This window comes from Motacilla alba, chromosome 3 (assembly GCF_015832195.1).
Source record: "Motacilla alba alba isolate MOTALB_02 chromosome 3, Motacilla_alba_V1.0_pri, whole genome shotgun sequence".
Taxonomy (NCBI): Eukaryota; Metazoa; Chordata; class Aves; order Passeriformes; family Motacillidae; genus Motacilla; species Motacilla alba.
Window position 1 is genome coordinate 34809597 of NC_052018.1, and position 8954 is coordinate 34818550.

Consider the following 8954-nt stretch of genomic DNA (forward strand, 5'->3'; position numbering starts at 1 on the left):
TCAGTTTATCTAAGACAAGAAATAGCATCTCCTAGCAAAACACATCTTGTTAATATTAAAAAAACCTCAACACAGCCCTTTAGCTTATGTTGAGGACATATGAACATGGTGTCTTGCATATGTAAGGGAGACATTTGCCAATCTCTCTTGATAAGGCCTTTAGCTAAGGTGTGACTTTGTTAGCATTTAATTCTGTGTAGCACTCCCTGACATGCTCTTAGAAAAATAAGAGTAATTTAGTAATAAAATATGCCAGTGTATCTACAGCTACAAAAATAGCTTCTCCCAGACCAGCACATAATTGCCTTGGAAAAAAATTTCTAAAACATTCATAGCAAATACAGATCTGGCAAAAAAACTTGCAAGTAATGGCCAAACGTTTATGTAGTCTCTTTCTGATTACTAGTATGACTACTTCAAAATGACTACAAATTAAAATTGAGTGCAGCTCCTTTCCTTTTTCATCCTTTGCCAGAAGTCAAGAAAATCCATGAATCCTGTGCATAACTGCTTACTTTTTTCAACTAGGAATTATAATTTTGTATATTCTTCAGGGTAGCAGAAAAAAAATAATTAAATTTCTATACTGCAAGCTAAGGATGATTAAAAAGAACTGCTTGAAATGCATTTTCATCAATTATTAACCTTTATTGACTACTAGTAGTAAAGACATTGGTTTCAGCTCCCTCAGCCCATCAGTTGCCATTGAGAGAACTTACAGTGAACTCTACTTTGATATCCCAATATATTCTCCAGTAAAATCATGCAGCGGATTTAATGCTCCTAGTTTTGCCTGTAATGCATCATAGAGGTTGGTTTTGTGGTACCTTTGAACCATGGTTGTTATACCAGAAGCCATAAACTGAGACCAATGGACAACTTAGACTGTGGTAATAGTTTAATATATTAAAAAGCCAAACAATGTCTTAGAGCAAGGCACTGAGGTGTCCTGATCTGACACACAAGCTAAAAAAGCACCAGAACTTTTTTCTTTCAGGCTCCTGGCTTTGATTCTCTGTATTAGTTTCTCTGGTCCAACTCTGAAAACTATCCTATGCTGTAGATGTGGAAAATGCATGTAACCTTGCCTCTCTGCGTACGGCTGAGATCTCTTTGACAGTGTGAAGTGTGGGCTTCTTGACAGTGGCAGGCATGGTTTTTCTATCTGCAGATGTGGCTATAAAGAGGTTCAGTCATCAGTAAATATCCCTGCTCCCCACAACATAAGTGGATGTAGCAGAATAAGCAGGAGTTCCCTTGGATCTGAGGAATTGAGAAATAATTACCTAAACTGATTTCCTACCCCAGTCATGTAACAGCTGTATAGTTACTATAGCAATGAAAATGTTGCTCAACGTAAGAGAGAAATTAGCTGGACTGATGGACCATGCCATGGGTGGTTTGGAACAGCACTTACTTCAGATTCCATTCTCTGGGAATAATGCCAACAGAACAATGTCATATTTAATAGAACAGGAAAATAACAAGAACACAGTATGTCTCAGGTGAATAAATTCTACAGAAAAAGACACAGGATACAATTTTTGTTTGTATTCCATGCACAGTTGTATTTATAATGGCATGCAGCAGTTTTGGCAGTCCAGGCAGCTTCTTAAGTGAAAATGTGTTTGCTTTTATTTCCCCTTTCAAATAGACTGGTATCACGGCACTGTTTGCAAATAAATTTTATGTACTCAAGGGAGAATGAATGTGAGGCAAATTCAGAATTTGTATCTTGTTAGGCTGTGTACAGTGAGACCCAAAGACAGTGGAATTTTACTCAGTAAATAATAATTATATGGTTTTAAAAAATAATAAATCATTATTATACACATTTTTTAATGCAGTGGAATCTCCTCCTTGTAAAGCTCTTAATCAAATTCTAAGCATGGCAACTATGCTTGTGAATTATGTATTGGGATGCTCACACAACCTGAACACTTGAAAAAGGAGCTGACAGATCAAGACCCCGAGAAGTGGAGTTATCTGGAGGTGTCTCTTAATGTGTGCTGCTTGACAGGAGAGCAGAATGAATCCATCCCTCAGGTGCAAGGGTGGCTTCTTTACTGTTAGACATTGGAGGTGACCTTGCAACTGCAGAAAGACCCCTCGTGTAGGCTGGGGCTCTGCACATTCAGCTCAATGCATGTTGGGTCTAGGAAGCAGGGTCACTGTCACTCTGACGGGGTTTTCTCACCTTGCTGGTCTCCTGTGAGGGCACAGCATCAGCAGGACATTCCTCTTTCATCCTCAGTCCTAACCTTATGCTCTCATCCCAGATTTAAATCTAGGTTGAAAATTTGGTGTAGTGAAGGTGCTTCAGTCTTGCCATAATTCCTCTCATTAAATTGCCTACTTGTTCCCACACAAATGGAAAACTGCTGGCCATCCCTTGCCCAGGAGTGGCTGGGGAGCTTTGCCAAGAAGCCAAGAATGTAAAAGCATGCAGGGAACCACTGGTTGAGCCTACTTCTATGTCCCCTAGTCATGCAGGGTGGTCCTGCATCCTGCCAGTGAAGTGGCACAAACACCTTGGGAACCAAGTGCGAGTCAAAGGTTTAAGTAGAAAGAAGATGGGTAGTGTCCTCAAAGGCAGCCCTGTTGGGGGGCTTGTAAAGCCAGAAAGACCAGAAGGTCTTTCTCTGGGGCTTGTAAAAGAGTGCCCCCATTAGCCCAAATGAGACAGGTAATGCTCAGCAAAGCTGCCTGTCCTGTGTCTGCTGGAAACAAAGATTTCTCAATACTTTTGCAGAGCAGCTGTTATTCATTGCTCTGTATGGTGGAAGGTAGGTCCAGCCCAGACTTCTTTGGCACTGTTTTCAGCAAGGGGTGGGCCTGGCCAAACATGGCTGTAATCCACACGTCATGTGCCTCAGCAAATGCTTTGGCATCACACCCTTGGAAAAGCAAATTGAGGTACAATTGGCTTAGCCTACTTCTATGTCACTACTCATCCATCCCTTTGGAACTTAAAGATGATCCTGATCATAAGGTTTAGTGAGTGAGCTCTTCTTTCCAACTTAGATTTTTGTGTTGCAAAGCGCTGAAATAGTTTTAGCAGTAGTTTTGTCACAGGCAACTAGAATGTGAACTCCTAGGCACTGACAAAAACCCACTTCTGGCTGATCCTGTGATAGTGTCTATTTTACTACACAATTGACTGTACAGATGTCTGTGCTGGGACTGAATGTACTGCCTAGCCTGGGTGGTTGTTAAAACTGGAACGAAACAACAGTAAGAACTGCAGTTCTTTATCTGAAGTTGACTTGGGCTCTTCAGTATCTGTTGCTTACAAAAATGTCGACTTGAAAATAGTGCCTGCTGTCTTTTTATTAACTTAGGATGATTTCATGTGTTGGTGGAAGTGAAGGGCAGCAAACACTTTATTCTTCCTCTCTTCCTCACCTCAGCCTTTACTGAAGAGAAGAAACGGCAGCATAATAGAGGAACACAGGTGTTGAGGAGGATATGAACCTGACCCAATCAGCAATTTCAGGCATTCCTTGAAAAAATGACAAGATAAAGAACCAAAGAAAACAGATGAGCGAAATGTAAATATCTTGGCCGGTGAGTGTTATTCTACTGACATGTTCACAAGGGTGTTTAGAGATGGGACTGTGATGGCTAAAGAAGTCTTTGGAAAAGAAAATGAAACCAGCATGAAATTCTGTAATGCGCCTGCAGAAATCCAGGGGTGATGCCAAGGTGCAAATTGTTACTTTTTTGTTCCTTTGGTTTCAGTGAGCGCAAGGTCAGGCCCTGAATGCACATTCTCCTGCTGTCATCTGGGCTTGCAGGCGATGAACATGAGCAGTAAATGTCTTCTCCTTCCTCGCTTCATATTGGGGAAAAAATGTTTGGCACAGACAGAATTTAATCAAAGTGCTAATTTGTTTCAGGTCTCCCCTGGTTCTTGTGTAAACATGGTAGTTTTTTTCAAGTCTACATTGTTGAAAACAAATCCTGAAACTGTTTTTTAATAAAATCTACGTAATCTGCAAAAACAATCTGTTATGCATTGAAGAGGTATAATTACCAGAGTCACTGTCAGAATTGTGTAATTTAAATCCTTTATTCCTTTCTTCTGTGGAAGAAAAGGAACTAATTATTGCAGGGATTCCCATTATTTAGGAAGAGCAAGATTCTTGGCGACAAGTGACTTGTATCATCACAATGAGCACTGCAAGCTTGTCTGTGTGACCCCCAGGGAGATGTGGGTGTGAGGCCTTTGTTTCAGCTTTTGTGTTAGCTAAGTGCAGGCATCTGAATGTATATATTTAATTTGCAGAAAAAAAAGTCTCTGAGAACATCATCTTCTAAAGCAGAGTCTCTGCTAGTACTCTGAGATGAGAGTAAACCATGTCCTCCTGGATCACAGGTAGCCAGTGCTGCTGGTGATGCATGTTTAGGCCGACAAATGGAAGATTAACTTACAAAATATGCCCCATCTTCCCTTCGGACATATTCATGTATATATTATTTTATTGCCACTGCCAAGAAATTCTGATCTGTTTTAAGGACCTGGAAGTCTGTGGTGAGCATCTTGTGTGTCCTGCCTGCCTGATCATTGGCCTCTTTATCTCTGCAAGGACCTAAAACATCTTTATTTTGCCTAATGACTAAATTTCCTGGCAAGCTGTCTTGTATTTATTCCAATTACTGTTTCTGTCTTATATGCTTCTCACTCTTGGTAAGGTACTTTACATAACAGAGCAAATGTGTCAAGACTTGTTTACTCTTTCCTTCTCTGGACTGCCATCGAAGAATTATCCTGGCACTATGGACCTATCCTGTCTGTGCAAATCACTTTCTGAAATATCTGGTAAAATGTATTACCTGGCTGGTATTGCCATTAGTTTTGTTAAAAAACCCACCAGCTTAATATTTCAATTGTTGTTTAATCTGCTATGCAGCATGATACTCGTTTAAACCATACTCTGGTCAGCACTGAAGAATGGCATGGTCAAGAGGTTACCTTTTAGCTATCTTTTTCTCTCCTCTTTAGACATGAGATATTTTTTCCAAAGTGATCATTGTCCTGTAGTGTGGAATACTTGAAGTGTCTTTATTGAGTCTTGCTGAGTTGGAGATCACTGTTCTGTCAGTCTGGTCCTCAGCATGCCTTCAGTGACAAGGTGAACCTTAGCTTGGGGTAGATCCTCAGCAGTCACGGTTTTCCCAGAACTTACTGCTGATTTACTTAAGTTTTCCCAGAACTTACTGCATCTGATTTCCATGTTCCCTTCCCAGCTGTCATCTTAACAATCTTCTCCAGAGTGAAAAAGGGCAAGGACAAAATAGACCAGCCTGGACAGGAGATGGATGTGTGCAAGAAAAGGCTGAAGAAGTGAAAATGTGCCAAGACACAGCTTTTTATCAGCTGGTTTTATATAGAATCATAGAATGGTTGGCATTGGAAGGAACCTTAAAGATCATCTAGTTCCACAATGCCGTTAAGACTTTCTTCTTTTTTGTTGAGGGTTGTATCCTGTGGTTATTTCTGACACTTAGGAATCTGACATTCCTCATACGTTAGGCAGCACCCAAACACTGTCCATTGAGTTGGTTGATAAATAATCTAATTCAGCAAGCAGATGTGCACAAGTGCTGTTTGCTGTTAAATTGGATAGAAAATCTTTGTGTATTTTTTCTAATAACTGAAAAGCCCAAGATTGGGATGGGAAAATTGTAAGCTATACCACCTACCCTATTCCTTTTTAAGTAATGACATCCAAAACAGCAGGGCTCATCTAGAAGTAAACCTAGAAAACCTGTTACTCTCTGCTTTTGGGAGGGTAAGGTTTGAACTTAAACCCTTCTTCAGCTACATTGCATAGCAATGTAATTTGCTTGCTCTCACATGGTGTATGAGCCTAAATTTTTCCTTCAGCTTCTGATAATGAGCGTCTCAAAACTGGAACAATCCTTGTTAAGCCTGCTGTAGGAAATGGAATTTCTTCCACTCCGGGTGTTTGTTTTTTCAGTAACTGTCATTGTTGATCCACCTTCAAAAAAAGCAGCAGTGAACAGGAAAGTGCTCTACCTTTATATGTTGTGGGGGTTACAGAAAATTGAGATGCATGATTCACTTTCCTTGACTACCCAGAAATCATGCGTAGGATGTCCAGCTCACTCCTGCTTATAGTCAGGGGGAGAAGGACAGGAAAGGGCTCCTACAGTGGATGTGTCAATTGCAGAGAAGGATGTTTCCACTAGGCAATGATTCCCATCTTTCCCTCCATTTTCCCTGGCTGGAATGCTCTTTATTGTCTTCATAGCAGCTCATATGGTGCTTTGATTGGGTTTGTGACCACAGAGTGGGGATAACACAGTGATGTTTTAGCTATAGATGAACAGTGTCTGCACAGCATCAAGGCCTTGGTTTCTCACTCTTCATGTCCACCCTCATCAGGGAATAGATTGAGGGTGGGGAGGGCACAACCAGGCAGATGTCCCAAACTAAGGAAAAGGATATTCCATGCCATATAATGTCATGCTCAGCAACAAAATGGACAGAAGGGTATTTAAGGAGATGAGCCATCTTTTTTTTTTTTTTGCTCATGGCTGGCATCAGTCCACTCGTGGGAGCTGGTAACTGATTGTTTTGATTTGGTTTGGTTCAGTTTATTTTCTTTCTTTCTTCTTTCACTCCTCCTTTGCTTATTAAACAATTTTTATCTTGCTTTTGCTCTTCCTTTCCTCTTCTCCTGCTCCACTGTGGGTTGGAGGGAGATGCAAGCGAGTTGTGTGGTGCTCAGTTGCCTTCCAGATTAACCCACAACACAACATTTCTGCACTGAGAAGACAGCTCCACATCCAGTCAAGCTGTGCGAGTTTCTGAAGCCTTGGTTGGAATAGTAATTGTTAGCACATTTATATATAGCAGGGCACTGAAGCCACTAAAGCAAAGCAGCTCTTATAGGATAGATCTTAACAGTGAATGCAGTAACCAGCTCTCTTTGGTGAAAGTCAGAGAGCTTCTGAAGATACACAGGCAGCAGCCTCTGGGAACACATCCAGGAGTCTGGGTCTTCTCCACAGCTGTGAGCAACAGCTTGCAAAGCCCCGGTTGTCCTCAAGTGCTGCTTGGGGACCAGTCTAGCGATGCCTGTGATGGTGTTTGAGGGTCCTCAGGACAAGGGAAGAGATGAGAATCTGACTCCATGTTTTAGAAGGCTGATTTATTATTTTATGATATTGTATTATATTATATTAAAAATGCTATACTAAAACTATACTAAACTATAGAGAAAGGATACATCAGAGAGCTAGAAAAGAATGAAAAAGAATGAATAATAAAACTCATGACTGACCAGAGTCCCGACACAGCTGGACTGGATTGGTCTTTAAGTAAAACCAATTCACATGGAACCAATCAAAGATGCACCTATTGGTAAACCATCTCCAGACCACATTCCAAAGCCATCAGATAGTTATTGTTTACATTTCTTTTCTGAGGCTTCTCAGCTTCTCTGGAGAAAAATCCTGGCGAAGGGATTTTTCAGAAAATATCACAGTGACACATGCCAATATGTAGGCCAGACCCATGCATCAGCAAGAAAGAATGGTCTCAAGTACCAGCAGCATTTGGCTCATGGTTTTTCAAGTGTCCTTTGGCTTTGGTTCCAGGCTTAGCCATGGACTATTTGGGTAAGACCTTTCAAATCTCTGCCATCTCATGCCACAATCTGCTTGAGTACTGTGGCAGTGAGAGGGTGTTACAGAAAAGCTTATTATCAGGCTCAAATGACAATACACACAAGTAACTTTCTCCCATGTTTTGAAGCTGACTTGCCCAAATTGAAGGATGATAGAGAATGCAGGATGAAGGATGATAGAGAGCTCTTTGTCTCTTTTCCCCTGTACAATGATAAATGTTCCTCCTGTGGTTTCATTTTTAAATTAAAGCAATTTAAACCCATTGTGCTTTCTCTGCACCTTTATTTAATTTTCAGCCTCTTGGCATTTTCCTTTCACTCTTCTTCAAAATTTGTTATGATTTTTCCTGTCTGATTAAATTAATTTAGGGCTCTACTTGTCACTTGTTTATTGTCTGACTCCCTAGCTCCCTTCACTCTCCTACTGTTTAATACTTAGTACACATTGTATTTCTCAGCTTTAGCAATCTTTTCTCCATCTTCCTTGGCTGTTGTCCAGTATTTTACTTGTAAGTAGTTTTCATGACATAAATTGTTCCCATTGTTATCCATCAATGTTGGAAAGCTTCGAGTCAGCTTCTCAGCAAGGAAACAGATTGTGCCACCAGTCCTGTACTTTTCAGTGCTAGCTAGTAGCACTGTGAGTACTTCAGCCACCACATTTGTTTCTTTTCTGATACCAATTGAAAGTTTTTGATAATCTGAGAGAGGTGTTTTTAACCATGAGGTTGTGCTGGTATTTCCAGCCTTATGTTCTCCTGACATACCTTGATTTTGTGCCCTTGTTGCTTCTGTAAAGATGGTAGGAAAATTGAGTTCAATTATATTTTATTCCTGTAACTGTCTTGTTGCTTGGTTTTTTCCCCTCCTGGAAAGTTATAGAAATATTTGAAATCAAACAATAGTGGCAGGATACTCCATAAACAATTCACCAGAATATATTATCTCACTGCTCATGATGGAGGATTTAATCATAGTGACAAAGGTAAGAGTTGGGAACAAGTTTTTTAGTGCATTTTTATATTTCCCTCTCAGGACTGATAGCTGGGGTGTTTTCCCTGGACACAAAGTGTGAATATATTTTTATGCTTTGTGTTTCTCAAATCCCCTTTTGGGCATCTTGCTATAACATCTCCCTCCCATTTAACATCTATCTGCTTCAGGACAGAGCTGCCCCCATTATATGGACTCGTACTCTGCTTCCTACTATGAAACTTCAAGATCTGGAACTACTGCCAAGGGCTGTGTTAAAAGAAAATAAAAAGAAAATGAAGAGCTGAAGTTCTTGAACTTCAT